The 17,458-nt window shown below is 36.6% G+C and overlaps 1 protein-coding gene across 21 annotated transcripts in view; it reads left to right on the top strand.

The window, feature by feature from the left end:
* The window catches only part of PPFIA2 (PTPRF interacting protein alpha 2), a 469,663-nt gene that overhangs the window by 214,492 nt on the left and 237,713 nt on the right, over positions 1 to 17,458 (top strand). The window lies entirely within an intron of this gene.

The following is a 17,458-nucleotide window of genomic DNA, read 5'->3' as shown; positions in this document are numbered from 1 at the left end:
CAAGGGGAGAGCTCTTCAAGTGCCTACCCCTATGGCACATCTACACAATGGAATACAGTGTAGCTGTTAGAAAAAAAATGAAGTCATGAAAGTCACCTATAAATGAATGGACATGGAGAATATCATGCTGGTTGAAATTGTCAGAAGAACAGAGACAAATATAGAATGACTGCATTCATTTGTGGTATATAAAGAAATATATAGCAGAAGACTAATATCCATGGCCAGAGGAAACAGGGGTTAGTAGGACTGGTCAGTGGTTGAAACCACAACATGTGTGGGTCTGAGAGTACATAAGATAGAGAAGAGACCAATATGACAATAATAGCTGGGAATGATCACGCTGGACAAAATCTGAGGGTTAAAAGTAGGTAGAGAGATATCCTTGATAAGCTTTCAGTGTCAATATTGCAAACCACAATGCCCAAAAGGAGGGAGAGAGAGGGAGAGAGGGAAAGAGAAAGAAGAAAAGCACCTGCCTTAGAGGCATGCAGGGGTTGCTGTGTGGGGGTAATGGGAGGGAACATGAGGAAACTGGTGCTAGGAAATATACACTGGTGGAGGGATGGGTGTTGGAAAACTGTATGACTGAAATTCAATCATGAACAGCTACGTAAGGGTCTATCTCACAGTGATTCAATAAAAAAGTTAAAAAAAAATGCCTGCCCTGGGTCCTCTTCAAGTGCAAGTGGTGATTGGCTTAATTCAGATGTTCATGATTATAGATCTGAAACCTTAAACTCCCAGAGATGCAATCAGTTCCCATCAAGGCTAATGGGAAAGTCTTTTTCACTTCAAGAGGGGAACAATCTTTGCTTGTACGTTTTGGGGGGGTTGTTTTGTTTTGCCAGTTAACCCACACTGCTTAATGTGGAAAAGCACATTGGTGCTTAAAAGTATTTAAAATAGAACCTGGAAGAGTTCTTGGAATAGGACAACCACATAGAGAATAACATTTTCACACCTATAAGAATATGGAAGTTTCCTCAGGTATAAGAAAGTGTGATTTCTCCAAGTATCATAAGGAATAAGTAACTAAATACAAAAATATCACCCAAACTGCATGTTCCCGTTTCACAAAGCCTGTGAGAGACTGGATAACTGTTTAGCAAAAAAGTTTTCCTTTCCTTGCAGGGTGCCTGGCTCCATTATGTGTCCCTCTGCCCTTGCAGATGTGAGTGGTTTACAGTCAGTAAAACCGTGACCTCAAAAGCACACATCAGTGACTTGTCTGATTTATAAAGTTACATGTAATCTTCAAGCAGATATATACTGACTCCCTGAGAAAACTATAAACAACAGATTAAAAACAATGAAATCTCTTTCAGCCTTGGCCCTAGTGAGTGCGTGAGGCCATTTTCTAGTTCATGAATTGAAAAATCTTCTGTTGTGATGTCAGGATGTTTTTTTCTCAAACCTCACTGTCACTGAAACTAGTCATCTTCACGAGTGAGTACATAGAGTGAGAAATTCTACATCCTGCCCTGTGCCCAATCTAAGCAAGCAAATAGAAATCTGATAAGAATCAAAGTATATGAGTAATACTCATAATGGAGAGGAACTTCTTTTTTTTTCAGTTTTTCTGAGAACATTTTTATTTATTATTATTTATTTTTATTTATTTATTTTAAATTTTTAATTAGTGAATCACCATGAGGGTACAGTTACAGATTTATACATTTTTGTGCTCATGTTTCCCCCATACAAAGTTCGAGAACCCATTCCTTCACCAGTGCCCATTCTCCACCACCAGTAAACCTAGCGTCCCTCCCACCCTCCCCAGTCCCGTCTCCCTCCACCCCAAACTGCCACTATGGCAGGGTATTCCCTTTCATTCTCTCTCTCTGATTAGGTGTTGTGGTTTGCAATAAAGGTGTTGAGCGGCCATTGCTTTCAGTCTCTAGTCTACATTCTGCACGCATCATCCTTCCCCCCCATGACCTCCGACCACATTTTACTTGGTGTTTCCTTCTCTGAGTTGCCCAGAATGAGAGACCAGCCTCCAAGCCATGGAGTCAACCTCCTAGTACTTATTTCTACTATTCTTGGGTGTTAGTTGGAGAGGAACTTCTTAGGGAAACTGGATGGAAGGGCAACAGTTAAATAAAAGTGGGTTACTGGAGAAGAGAGTAGTTGTGTAGTGCTGTAACTTGTATGAATGTGTTTTAGCAAAACATAGGATGGATTAAAATAATCATTTAGCTAGATCCTGGAAGCACAAAGTATGTTAATTTCATATTCAAATATATCTCTATTCTTAGAAATAAATAATAATATTAATTAATTTTTAAAGAGAATATACCTAGAAACTTAATTTTTCCAGAAACTTTATTTTAATTTATGATATTTTATGGAGCAAATTTCTGAATATAACATATAGAGTCACATTAAATTTTGCTTATGTTGTAGAACATGAATAGTATTAACAATATATTGTCAGGGAGGTATGTATCATAACAGAAGATACTGGCATGCATATGTCACTGTCACTGTCATCCCATTGCTCATCAATTTGTTTGAGCGGACACCAGTAACATCTCTCACTGTGAGACTTATTGTTACTGTTCTTGACATATCCAATATGCCACGGGTAGCTTGCCAGGCTCTGCCGTGTGGGCACGATACTCTCAGTAGCTTGCCAGGCTCTCGGAGAGGGGCGGAAGAATCGAACAAGGTTCAGCCACATGAAAGGCGAACACCCTACTGCTGTGCTATCGCTCCAGCCCACTGGCATGCAAATGAGAATACATTATTCAGTTATTGCTTTGGGAAAAATTGTGGACTAAAATTTGTGGACTAGTATAAATTGTCCCAAATTATTCTGAAGCATTTAAGTAGCTAACATTTTTTATGTTGAAAAATGAATGTTTAACACATTCTTCACATTATTCTTTTCTTTGTATTTTCAAGTATAATTATGAAACAAAAATACATGTATATGTAGATTGCAAACAAAATATTTTTTCCTTATCCACTGGATAAATGTATTTTCTGATTATCTTTGGCTAAAAATCAACAATTTCAAAAAAGTCATTCCTTGATCCTATTTTTACAAAACATTTTACAGTATATTATCATTAAAACTGTAGGTAGTTCTAGACCAGAGGGATAGTTTAGCCTGTGAGGAAAGCCTTGCATATAGCTTGCCCAAGGTTTGATTTTCAGCACCACAGATCTACGTATGGTCCCCAAGCACCACCAGGAGTGATCTTTGAGCAAAGAGCAAGGAGTAAGCACTGAACATAGTCAGATGCGATCCAAAAAGGAAAAGGAAAAAGAAAAACTGAGTAGCCCAGGATAAAATTAATCTTTTTCAATATAAAAAAACAAATTTGCACATAAAAATATATAATTTGATAAAAATCTAAAGATTCAAAGTTATGTCTAGTTGGTATATTACTTTTCAAGGCACTGTTATAATCAGCAAATATTTATATGATATGAAAACTTATTGGACACATAAATTGGGCTTACCTGATATGATCATACATTGCAAGTGCTTATGGCATATTGATCTTTTTCATAGTATTTATGATTAGTGTAAAGCAAATTAAACTTTTAGCCAGTTAATCAACTCTTAGGTGATTTGCATGTCAAATTATCACTGCTAACTATATTAAGAAGTACATATTAATGCCTGTTATCTAAGTTATGCAGAAGACTTAAAAGTTACTTTGATCTCTTGTTAATGATTATTAGGGCACAGCTTTATTTCTGTGACTCCATAATATTCAAAGAGGTGTCAAGAATTCATTGCTTTTTAATGCTCATCATTTCTTTGTATGTTGATACTTCTGTGATAATTTAATGCCTCTCACCATTTTACTGTAATTTTTTTATTTATGTGAAAAATTAGGCAAACATATGAAGAATGTTTCTTCTGTTAAATCTGTTAAATACTAAGTAGATACGAAATCCTTCCCTCCCCTCTGCCATTCTCCTCTCCTCTCCTCTCCTCTCTTCTCCTCTCCTCTCCTCTCTTCTCCTCTCCTCTCCTCTCCTCTCCTCTCCTCTCCTCTCCTCTCCTCTCCTCTCCTCTCCTCTCCTCTCCTCCCCCTTCCCTCACTTCACTCCCCTCCAGTCCTCTCCCCTCCTCTTGTCTCATCGCCTCTCCTCTGCCATACCCAGCAGTCCTCAAGGTTTACTCCTGGCAGTATGCTTGGGGCTGACGTTTGAAGTGCTTGGGGAACTGTATTCTTTATCGTTTTGAACCAAACTATATGATTAAAGACTGTATCCTTATATTCTTCATCTACCGATAGATGATGCCCAGATTTTTGTTCCCTATATCAAATGTTTCTTTCACATTTATTCATGAGTATTTCCTAAGGGTATTATTTTCTAATAGAATAAAGCACCGTTCTAGAAATGGGATGTTGATGTAAATAAAATTATGCATCGTCTTTTTTTTCCTGGACCTTACATTCTATTGGTAGCAATGGATGATAGTGATATAAAACCATAAGAGATGATTATTAACAAATAGGAAATAAAAATAAGGATCATGGCTGAAACTAAGTAGGTTAATTTTTAAAAGCTAAATTTTAATGAAACTAAAAAGGAAGTCAGGAAGAGTCAGCAGCAGTATTCACCACCTAGGTCCATTTTTCTATGAAGTTCCCAACAATTATAGGGAATCTATGATATATGCTTGTTATTTAAGTCAGTGATAAGGTATTTATTGGTTTACTGAAGTTTATATATGGCGAAGTCCCTAAGTTTCATTCTACAGTCTACATTCAATCCAGAATTCAGAAGTGCATTATCTTCTAGCTGTAAAATCTACTGCTTACTAGTAACAGTCCCTATATTTTGTTAGATTATATTAGTTCATCTGTTCAAACCTTTCAGATGCATCACTGAGAAAAAAGGTTGAGGTGAACAGCAGCTAAAGCAGGTTAAGCACTGCTGATGAGATGATCTGCTGCATTCACAGTGCTAAGAGAGCCTATGTAAAATATCTAGATGAGTTTAGTAAAGCTGAGTAATAAACTAACAAGCTTTTAGTCACATGCAAAAACACACATTTTTTAATTTTAGTTTATTTGATAAGGTTACACTTGTGTTTGGATCACAGTGTTGATGTGTAATGCGCACTGCCACTACCCAGATATCCTCTACACTGTTCTTCTGTCTGCTCTTGTCTGATCTTTTACTCTTACCATCAGCCCCATGCTATAAGATGACTGACAGTTATGGTTTTGATGCATAGTGTTATATCACTTTACCACTGGCTCCAGACTCTAGAACGTTAATCTATGTCCTTGTTTTACTTACAAATCTATGACTTTGTGTATTTAGGTTCAGAGAAATCGTTCAACAGGTATGTGCTTGCCATGCATCTGGCTTACCTAAGGTTTGATTTCCAGCACCGCTTATCCACGCATGGTCCCCGAGCACTGCCAGGAAAGAGCCAGGTGTAAGCCCTGAGTAGAGCTAGAGGTGATCCAAAAAGAAATAGGAAAAGGAAAAAAAAAACACCAAATAATCAAGATAAAAATAAGATTTTTCAATATAAGAGAAATGTAAATTAAAGGATATTTCTACTGTTAAGTCTTTTACAATACTAAGACGATATGAAATTCCTTTGTCTACCCTTATCTCCACTTGTCCCAAAAAGTTAAGTACAGCACAACTCTTGAACTTTCCACAGACTCCAAAGTTCTTACCACTGCCACAAGTCACTTTATTTTGTCTGTCTACTTTGTAACTTTTCTGAACACACCTCTGACTATCCACAGCAACTACCTCTTAGAACACACGTTCCCATCAGAGTTGCATGAATGCTCTCAGGAAGAGAAAGCACCTTCTAACCACTACCTCATATTAGTTCTCTAGATTGCTTTCAGTCTTTCAGATCTTAACCGTCTTGTCTGTATCGTTAAATGTGACTATGATAAGCGTTAAATAATATGTTATGTGTTTGTATAATTGAATATCGTGGAAGATAGAGGAGCATGCTGACACACAGAACTTGAAGCAGTTTGAAACCATCACTTCTGTAAACACGGTTACTTGCATATAAGTGTGCAAATATAGGTTCTCCATTGCGATTTAATGTAATTTAAGTCTCTCTATAATTAGTTACTTTATTTAAATAGTTTTTGCTAATTTAATTTTCTTCTCCATTTCCTATTAATAGATTGTCATGGTTGAATTACTTCATGTAATTAATAATTTGGGAACTACAGCATGATTGCTGAAAGGCATAGGTAAAATGAATCTTTAAGTATTTTCAAGCTATTTCACTTCATTTCTTAAAGCTACACTGAAAAGAGTAGAATCAATTTGAAGAAAATCAGTTTCAGCATAACATTAATATAACCTATAGTTATTTTAATAGACCAGTTCAAAATTCTTTCAATTATCTTATGTAATTTAATCTTTGAGATGTATATTGTTACTGTAAAGTAATTAGTTTTTAGAAGTTGGAACATTTTAAAGTAAATCAAAAAGTATTTCAAAGTATTACATATAATAGAAAAACTCATACTTTTGATTTCTTCTAAAATTAATTTTATATTAATTTTATATGATTGACTTTAACTGATTTTTTCATTTACCTTCATTGAAAGACCAAGTAGAGTTTTAATGTAGTTCTTTATCTTAGAATTATTAATTTAATTTATTTATTGTGGTTTGAGGGGCACACAGGCAGCACTCAGGATGTATTCAGGATGTACTTTAAGCTCAGGCTCCATTCCTGGGCCCTAGGGGCCATATGGGATGCTCAGGAACGAATGTACGTCAGCCCTGTATGAGACAAGTGCCTTGCACACTGTACTATAACTGCAGCTTCAAACTATTAGTTTTATAACTCTTTCCCCCTTTTTCTTTAATTGAATCAGCATGTGAAAAGTTACAAAGATTTCAGGCTTAAGTCTCAGTCATACAATGCTCAAACCCCCATCCCTTCACCAGTGCCCATGTTCCACCACCAAGAACCCCAGTATACCTCCCACCCCACCCCAACCCCCTGCCTATGTAGCTGATAATTTTCACTTTACTTTCTCTTTACTTTGATTACATTCAATATTTCAACATAAAACTCACTATTATTATTTGGAATTTTCCCTCCAGAATCAAGCCTGCTGAAAAGGCAGCATTTAATCCACGTGGTTTTGGATTTCTATATTTTAGTAGCTAAGTCCAGGGAAATTTCTGCCAAAAATTGCATCATTGCAAGCTCATACCTCTGTTTAGTGGGACTTATGAGATGGTGGTCGCCATGCCACCCCGCCGGAAAGGAAAAGCCAAGAGAGAAAAACCCTTCCTGGGGTGGCATGGGGCCTTGGCTTAGTTCACAGTCTGGAGGCATTTCTGCAAGAAGCTGCTGGTGCTGAAGGTAGTTAGATGGCCTCTGGGATCATGGGCGTTCAGCAACGGAGGGTCCGCACATGTGCGGCTGCCCCGATCACATCTGAGCAGCACTCTACCTCTTTTTAACAAATTATTTATGTTCCTCTAATTTTACATTGCTTTAGCTAAACTGAACAATTATTGCAAGAGTGTTATAACATTAATTTATTTAGTAATATTTTATTGAATTCTTACTGCATGCCAGATATTTTATATTCTGGGACTACATAAGTAAACAAGAGTCTTTAACTTAATGAAGTAGAAATATAGATAAATGATAAATATTATGAAAAAATGTCAGTAAAAGTGTTTTAGAAAGTTCTGTGCATGAGAAGGCAATACTCAAATGCTGAAGATGTCCTCGAAATGTTGATTATAGGGACTGGAGAGATAGTAAAGTGGAAAGGGTGCTTCCTTTTCATTCATCTAACCCATGTTCAATCCCTGGCACCCCATACGGTCCCCTGAGTCCCATTAGAAGTAACCTCTGAGAGCAGAGCAGAGTAAGGAGTAAGCTCTGAGCACGGCTGGATATGGTCCAAACAAACAAAATAAATGGGAAGCGATTACAATTATGAGTCATAGTGTGTAAAATTAATAGATGAGAATGTTAGAACACTAGAACGAATAAAGAGATGGCATAGCATGGATGTAGATACTGCTAGCTTTGGAAGAAGGAGAATTTTGAATATTCGAAGAGTATTAAAAATGACGTGGCAATATAGTGTTTGAAAGTAAGATGATGGAAATTGGAGATAGATATGATTAGCAAGACTTTGATATACTTTGGGATTGGGTTCCTAAGTTATGATTCAGATTAAGTAATTGTCTGGCTGGGTTAGTCACCACAATACTTTTAAGTATGAGCTTTGGTATTAATTAATCATAAAAGAGGCAGTTTTGATTCAGTGATAAATTTGGTAGAGAAAATGGGTGTAACCTTTTTTTAGGTCAATAAAATTTTATATATTTTTAAGTGACTAAAATTATTCATTACAGATAAAGTATAATTTTAATTGTCACTTTATTTTTGTAGCTGTTGTAATAAAAAGCCAATTAGTGTTAGGAAATTCATGAAGATGTCTTTTTTTTTTTAGTATTTTCTACATTTATTTATTTATTTATTTATTTAAATTCTTTTATTGATTCACCATGTGGAAAGTTACAAAGCTTTCAGGTTAAAGTCTCAATTATACAATGCTCAAACACCCATTCACATGAAGATGTCTTTTATGAGAACATGTTACTTGCTCATTAAGCTTATTTTAGTTTTCAAGTATATGATTTTACAGAATGAAATTATGAGCAGGAAAGAATAATAAAGGGATGCAGTAATAGGAAGAAAGGAATTTGGAATCTACAAGTGATTTTTCATAATATAAGCCTAAGTGACAAAATAAATGACAGAATGTCATAGCCTAATAGATGAGTTAATTTAATTCTACAATCTGTTATCAAAGAAATGACAGAAAATTAAAGAACTGAAAGCTAGGGCATTCAATATAATTTAGTTACTTTAAGGAAAGGAAATATATTATTATAGAAAATGTATTATAATTTAAATTTCCAATGCTGTCAAAATGAACTATATTGTTATAGAAGAATGCTATAGTAGTACTGCCTAGGAGTACCTCTGTAAAGGCTTTGCTTTACTAATTTTATGGTTATAATTAAATGTCTACTTACTTGTAGATTAACTATGAGTTTATAATTCTAATGATTTTCATTTAAAATTCCCTTTTAATATAGCCCACTTGACTGCATCCCCTGTACCTGTAGGTTTTTCCTCACTACATTCTACATTTAATTTCTTTTTTATTTTCTCTTTGGGTCTCACCTGTCGATGTATAGGGGTTACTCCTGGCTTTGCACTTAGGAATTACTCCTGACGGTGCTTGGAAGACCCATATGGGATGCTGGGAATTGAATCCGGGTTGGCCGTGTGCAAGGCAAATGCCCTGCCTACTGTGCTATTGCTCCAGCCCCTACATTAACTTCTTAAGTAAAATTTTCCACCTTAAAAATTTTAATTTAAAAATTCCACCTTAAAAAATGAAATAAAGGGGGCTGGAGTGATAGCACAGCAGGTAAGGCATTTGCCTTGCACGCCGCCAACCTGGGTTCGATCCCCGGCATCCCATATGGTCTTCCAAGCACCGCCAGGAGTAATTCCTGAGTGGAAAGCCAGGAGTAACCCCTGAGCATCACTGGGTGTGACCCAAAAAGCAAAAAAAAAAAAAAAATGAAATAAAAACGACTTCCAAATTATTTCACATAGTATTTCATGACTTACAAGCTATATTATTTTCTCAGTTTATAACAAATATAGATTATCATTAGTAATTTGCTACGTGGATTTCACTATCATGGGTATTAGAGGTGAGACTTTCATTTAGATTGTTGTCTTTCATTTACATTAATCTATTCATAAGGTAAAATTAAAGAGATATTTTAGTTGTATTTTTTGTACATAGAGTTCAGACATATATGTCAGATTTTTTCATTGTTGTTGATAAACAGGTATTTTGTCCCTAGATAGTGTATTAGCTTGGATGGGCCAAGAGGAGGAATATGGGCCATGAAAGAAAAGATAAGGCCAATTAATGCATGTAGTTTTACTTAGAGTTTTCCAGAAGTTTACTGAGGAAGAATAAAAAGAAATTTGTCTATAGTCACAATTTTGTTTCAGTCTGCTGATACAGTATAACATGGGAGTGTCTTTCAGAAATAATTACAAGAATAACTGAAAGATTCACATCACTTTGTTTTATAATTATTGTTCTGTTTGTAGTTTGTTTTTGAGCAATGAGTTGTAGTTGTGACTCTGAGAGAAAAGTCGGATATAAAAGACTGCAAATGTATTTGCTTGTCAAATGTAACTGAATGAAAATTATACATGAATTTGACATTCAACTGTCACAGGTGAGAAGTGAATTTTCACTTACTTGATGTCTTGCTTTTGGCAAGTATAAAAAAGATATTCTCACAACAATGTCATGGACAACTCACTTTTTAATTATCATTCACATTTACTATATTGCATTCTATTTAAAATTGTACTTTTAAGATGAATAAGTTCTTTAAAAATAAATATTGCTTTAGTATGTAAGTATTATCAAGGCCTTACCTGGCTACTGGGGAGATCAAGATTAAAGGTTTCATATAGTTCTCACGAGATCTTTAGAAAAAAATACTAGGTTGATTTTGACAAGTAGATTGAAAGTTGCTAATTCATTTAACAAGTAGAAAGCTAAGCAAAGAGAAAAAGATAATTATTTTGGATCCGTAAGAGAAGCAGAGCATGGGGAATGCTAGGTTCCCCAAACTGGAGAGACCAATAGGTAAAAACAGGAAGTTAGAACGTACCTAACCAGAAACTACCCAGAGAACCAGTGACAGAATGGTAAAAGCCTGAACAAATTGCTAGAGTATAAGTGTAAAGAAGTTAAAAATGTCAAAGACTCAGTCACAGTGGTATTCTCACAAAACTGACAGCCTTATATCCATCAGTTAGACAAAATTCTTGCAAAAAAAAAAAAACAGCCAGTTGTTTCTGTTTATTCATTTATTTACTTGCTTTTGTTTATTTTTTATTTACTTACTTTTAAGGGCTGGAGCATAGAACAGCGGGTAAGGTGTTTGCCTTGCACGCAGCCGACCTGGGTTCGATTCCTCCACCCCTTTGCCCCTCTCAGAGAGCCCAGCAAGCTACCGAGAGTATCCTGCCCACACAGTGGAGCCTGGCAAGCTACCCACTTCATATTTGATATGCCAAAAACAGTAACAACAAGTCTCACAATGGAGAAGTTACTGGTGTCCGCTCAAGCAAATTGATGAGCAACGGGATGACAGTGCTACAGTGCTACATACTTTCAAAGCAGAAGGAGGGAGGAGAAGTAAATAATTTTTTAATGAATCCAATGTATCTCTACCAAGACCCATGCAGGTTCTTAACACGGCCTGCCTTTAGTTCATTAGAGCTTAACTTCCTGGAATTTTGTCAATGCCTAATTTACCTGGGAGAAGGGAACTTCACAGGCCCAGGGAACTTGAGCCTTCCTTCTCTCATAGGACAAGACAATTTGTGGGGCGGAGGAGGGGGTGGCAGGGAAGCAAAGTTTAATCCATAAACATGGGTTCATAGAAAGTAAGAGAATTTATCAGAGAACTGTGAAATCCTTCACCTCTCCTGATATTTCACGACCACATTACTAAAGGCTAGTAATTTAATATTTTATTTTACAAAACTTCCCTTTACCCATCAAATTGTGGCTGTCAATATGAAAAAAATGATATAGTAAACAAAAGGTAAATCAAAATAGAGACAGAAGAACATCAGAACCAGAAATGTTAGAATTAGCAGACAAGTAATTCAAATTAAGAATGGCTACCATACTGTGAATTGTAAAATAGGTATCATATAAGATAACAGGAATGAAGGATTGCATTGATGGTTTTATTGGTAGACTAGACAGCATTCAAGAGATAGAATAGAATCCTCACAGGAATAGGTGATATAAGGTGGCTGAAATAATGATTGAATCCTCAAACCAAAGCAAAGAGAATACATAAAATGACCTCTGTATAACTGAAACCTAATCATGACCAACTTTGTAAGGGTCTATCTTTTAGGGGCGGCAGATCTCTGCCCGGGGGAGGCTCGGAGAGACAAAAGAACACAACCAAGACAACTCGTTCTGCAAACGCACGGGGTTTATTTAAGCCAATATAGCTATATTGGGACCTTCAACTGTGCCTCAATAGCGTGGCATAGCCGAAGGCCCCGAACTCCAAAAAGCAGGCTGTATTTATACCCTTTTGGGGAAGAAGGGAAAAATCACAATATTGCAGCATCAAAGGGAAATCACACCTATAGATCAAAGGGGATCACAGATAGGTCGCTTCATTTGCTTATCTCAACATTTGTTGACTGTTAACTGTTTCCCTGCAAATGTTTGCATACAGTTCCTAGGGCAGTTTGTTGGCCCATTTGGTGACAGTTTCCTGCCCAGCGGTAGGTCACGAAGAAAATATCTTTCAAAGCAGTCAAACAGTTACAAAGGAAAATTTAACCCTTAACCATCCCTCCTCTTCATATCTTATAGTGATTCAATAAAATTGTTTTTAAATATTATCTCATTTATTAAACATATGGTACTAATAAAATGTTAGCTTTAACTGATAATAAAGAAAACATGTTCCTTGTTCCTATGAGTATTATGTTTCCCTTTTGTATCAATAGTAAACATTTACAGACATTTTACCCTCTTTTACAAAATAAAGTTCTTTATTAAAATGGAGTATGCATGTCTTTTTAATGTTGTTTTGTGGATATTTTTATTTTAATTCAATCTTACCAAGTTTGTATTTATCAGTAATAAATTTTAATACTAAATCTGGATTGGGCCTCTATGCCCAGACCCCCCATTTTCCAGTAGCTAGGTGGTCACACCCAGAAACTGCCCCCAGTGCCATGTAATCCCATCAAAAGCCAATATCCAGAGACTATAAAACCAAGCTCCTGGAAGCATGACATCTTATAGCCTAGTTCTCCCTCTCGAAGATCCTGGCAAGATACCAAGAGTTTTCCTGCCTGCATGGGAGAGCCTGGCAAGCTCCCTGTGGCGTATTTATATGCCAAATACAGTAACAATGATGGGTCTCATTCCCCTGACCTGAAAGGGCCTCTAATGCGGCACTGTTGGGAAGGACGAGTAAAGAGAGGCTGTTAAAATCTCAGGGCTAGGATGAATGGAGACGTCACTGGGCCTGCTCGACCAAATTGAGGATCAAGGAGATGATAGTGATAGTGATAGTGAAATATTAATACTGGTTTTCAATATTCATGAACTGAACTGTAGGTATTGATCTAAATATCCATAACACTGTTTACAAATTGTAGCATTGTAGCACTGACATCCCATCATTCATCGATTTGCTGAAGCGGCACCAGTAACGTCTCCATTGTGAGACTTATTGTTATTGTTTTTAGCATATCAAATATGCCATGAGTAGCTTGCCAGGCTCTGCCATGTGTGCGAGATACTCTTGGTAGCTGGCCGGGCTCTCAGAGAAGGAATTTACAGATAACAATGAAAATTAATTCACTGAAATTTTTATACGCACTATTATTTATGTTATTCACTTTGATGATATTAATATGTAAATATATATGTATTCCCAAATATAATTTTCTAGTTTGTTAGTAAAAACTTAAAAGCTTCCCACTTGCTGCTAGAACGTTTCAGAAAACGAGTCCCAGAAATATGTAAAATATGATAAGTGACTTTATAAACCACTAGGTTACACATATTAAGGCATAAGAGGATAAATATAAATGCTAAAAGCTCATATTACAAAGTTCTGTTTTAGAAAGACAGGTGTGCCCCTGAGATACCACCCAACATGAAGTGATTCATTTCTACTGTTAAGGTATCGTAAGAAATAAATGCATATTACCCATGCTTTTATGTTTAATTTATATCTTCAGTAAATATCTCCTAAATAATGCACTGTAGCACTGTTGTCCCGTTGTTCATCAATTTGCTTGAGTAGGCACCAGGAATGTCTCCATTGTGAGACTTGTTACTGTTTTAAGCATATTGAATGCACCACGGTAGCTTGCCAAACTCTGCCGTGCAAGAGGATACTCTTGGTGGCTTGCTGGTGTCTCCGAGAGGGATGGAGGAATCAAACCCAGGTCCGCGCATGCAAGGCAATATAAAGTAAAAAATAAGTCTTTAGTTTTAAACCCCAGGCATCTTTTTTTTAATAATAAAAATTTTATTTGAGATATTGAGACATTGTATTCTCTTGAGTCAGACTACTATGATTTTTAACTTACTGCACATGAATATAATGATATCTCAATAACTACCGCTGTATCTATATGAGCACCAACTTCAGCATTTTATTCATTGTGTAGCTGTGTGTTGAGCTTTGAATTTGGGTCAGCCTTTGTTCTGGGCACCTCAAAGTTGACTATGACACAGAGCCTAAACTTGAACAAACGCTAGACTTGTGGGAAGTCAGTTGGGAAATCAGTGATGACAGCAGGACTTTACTGAACTGTGGCAAGAGGAGGGACCCAGGACCAACTGCAATGGAGAGGACATAATTTCTAAAGGAGGTGACATTTGCAGTCAAAGTTTAAGGAAGACATGGAGTTAGATCAGGGAAAAGCATATTCCAGAGCTACATGCTAAAGAGTAATGGAAGAGAAGTTTGGAGAGGGAGAGATGCCTGGACATCAAGTGCTTATTGTGTCTATAGGAAAAAAATAGATTATGTGATAAAGATAAAGCTCTGTCAAGGGAAGCCATCACAGAATTATAAGAAGGAGGGATATCAGGACATGTGCTAAATATTAGACATTGCTATCTAACAGGTTGACATTGATGGGCAATACAGGATAAAAGGATCTAAGATCAGGCATAAAAAAAATATAGTGCAACTCAATAGACTTAATAGTTGACATTTACCATAGTAACTGTATCTCTTTATTAATTTGTGCTATACGTTCGTGGATTTAATATTTTTATTATTTTTTTTTGTTTTTGGTGCCCAAGAGTGCTCAGAGCTTATTTCTTTTTCTTTTTCTTTCTTTTTTTTTTTTGCTTTTTGGGTCTCTGTGCTCAGTTCCTCTAATAATGTTGAGCAGATTGAATATTATGATTCTGCACATTCACAACTGCTTGCTTCTGAGGAAAAAAGCAAATTTCTCACAGAAATTGTCTTATGTTACAGTAAAGAGAGAATAATTTCTTTGAAGGTGGTACCTAACTCTCTTGCCCTAGATATCTTTCCATAACTGTAACCTATACTGGGTCTATAGAAGCATCTGTTCGTCGATCTGGGCTGAATCTCATATAACAGCATCTGATAAAAGAAGACCTTGTGAAATTTTAAGTTTACAGAAAGATGAGGAATCGACACCTAAATTGCAAAAGAGGCTCTTAAAAGAGGTCATACGAGGCAGCAGGTTTAGATACTTCCCTTTCTAACAGCTGGCCCAGGTTCAAATCCCAAGACTACGTATGTGCCCACTCCCCCCACCATCCCCATCAAGCACAGCAAAGCCAACAGTGATCCTTGAGCACAGAGCCAGGAGTAATCCCTGAATACAGCCTGGTGTAGCCTCAAGACAACCAAAACCAAAATCAAAACAAAAACAAAAGTGAGGAAAAAGAAAAGGAGAGCAGTGTTGCAAATATTCTATGAGGGAAGAAAATGCAGATAAAGTTCAGGGCACCAAGGACTCTAAACTCTTGGAAAAGAGAACTTCATCAAAATCCCTGCAAGTAAAGGTATTTTCATCTTCATTCTGTATTCCTTCTTGGAGAGCCTGGCAAGCTATCTGTGGCGTACGGTACGCCAAAAACAGTAACAATGACAGTCCTCATTCCCCTGATCCTGAAAGAGCCCCCAATACACCATCAGACTACACTAGCACGCAACAGGGAAGAATGGAGATGTTACTGTGCCTGCTTGAGCATGTCGATGAACAAAAGGATGACAGTGATACAGTGTTTGATCCTTATTTAAAAGCTCAGTCTTTTTTTTTTATTTTATGGGTCACACCTAGTGATGCTCAGGGGTTACTCCTGGCTCTGCACTCAGGAATTACTCCTATCAGTGCTTGGGAGACCATATGGGATGCTGGGAATCAAACCTGGGTCGACTGCATGCAAGGTGAATGCCCTACCCGCTGTGCTATTGCTCCAGCCCAAAGAGCTAGTCTAAATGTTATAAAAGAGAAGATTAGATATAGTACCTTTCAGCAATACAAAATGAAGATCTTCCTTCTTAAAAAAAGAGGTTTAATATGGAACACTTTTCTTTTTATTATTTTCTGTATAATAAGTCTGTGAAATATTATGGGGAACCAAATCCAGATTTTCACTCAGAGCTGGGATAAACCCAATGTAAATTAATGGTGAGGTAGAACTGCTTCAATTTCAACCCCGGTACAGTGGCCTTATTTCTTTTACTATAATGGCTATAAAAACAGCTCAGACTATAATCATTTACATTTTAAAATGTTTCTTCCACAGACTTTCCCTAATTTGACACTCGCAAATAATATTAAAAAGAATATGGTGTTTAGCTTTATTTCACATTAAGAGATTGAGAAAACAACCATGGATTATAAAATAGGAATAATTTTAATGAATTCTGACAAACCTCAAAGTAAAGCCAGAGTACAAGGCTGTGCTCTTAACTTTTTGGACTTGGTAACATATTGATGAATTTGGTTAGGAACTTGCAAGGACTATGACATACCAAAATATTACTTCTGATATGCCTATAAAATTAAATGAAAAATATTCATAGATATTTAAACATTTATCTAGGAATTTCAGATTGAGTTTAACTGTGTATATTTCAGTTTATATTTTTAAAAATTTTTATTGGTGAATCACCGAGAGGTACAGTTACAAACTTACGAACTTTTGTGTTTGCATTTCAGTCATACAGTGATCATTTATTCATCCCTCCACCAGTGCCCATTCTCCTCCACCAATGTTCCCAGTATCCTTCCCACCACCTCCACTCTATCCCCCACCACATCACCCCGCCTCTGTGGCAAGGCATTCCCTTTTGTTCTCTCTTATTTTGGGTGTTGTAGTTTGCAATAGAGGTATTGAGTGGCCATCATGTTCAGTCTATAGTCTACTTTTCGCACACATTTTTCAACCCGAATGGGTCCTCCCAACACCCTGTACTTGGTGTTCCTTTCTCTATCTCAGCTGCCTTTTCCCCTAGCATGTGAGGCCAGTTTCCAAGCTGTGGGGCAGACCTCCTAGTCCTTATCTCTACTATTCTTGGGTGTTAGTCTCCCATTCTGTTACTTTATATTCCACAGATGAGTGCAATCTTTATAAACAAATGGGACTGTCTTAACCTAAGAAGCTCCTGCATCTCAAAAGAAACAAAATACAAAGTGACAAAAATACAAATACAGTCTACAGAATGGGAAAGGATATTCACCCAATAACCAATCTGATATGGGGTTGATATCAAGGATATACAAGGCACTGGTTGAACTCCACAAGAAGAAAATATCCAACCCCATCAGAAAATGGGGGGTGGAAAAGAA

Source organism: Sorex araneus, chromosome 10, assembly GCF_027595985.1.
Source record: "Sorex araneus isolate mSorAra2 chromosome 10, mSorAra2.pri, whole genome shotgun sequence".
NCBI classification, from domain to species: Eukaryota; Metazoa; Chordata; class Mammalia; order Eulipotyphla; family Soricidae; genus Sorex; species Sorex araneus.
This window is presented reverse-complemented; position numbering and strand designations above follow the sequence as displayed.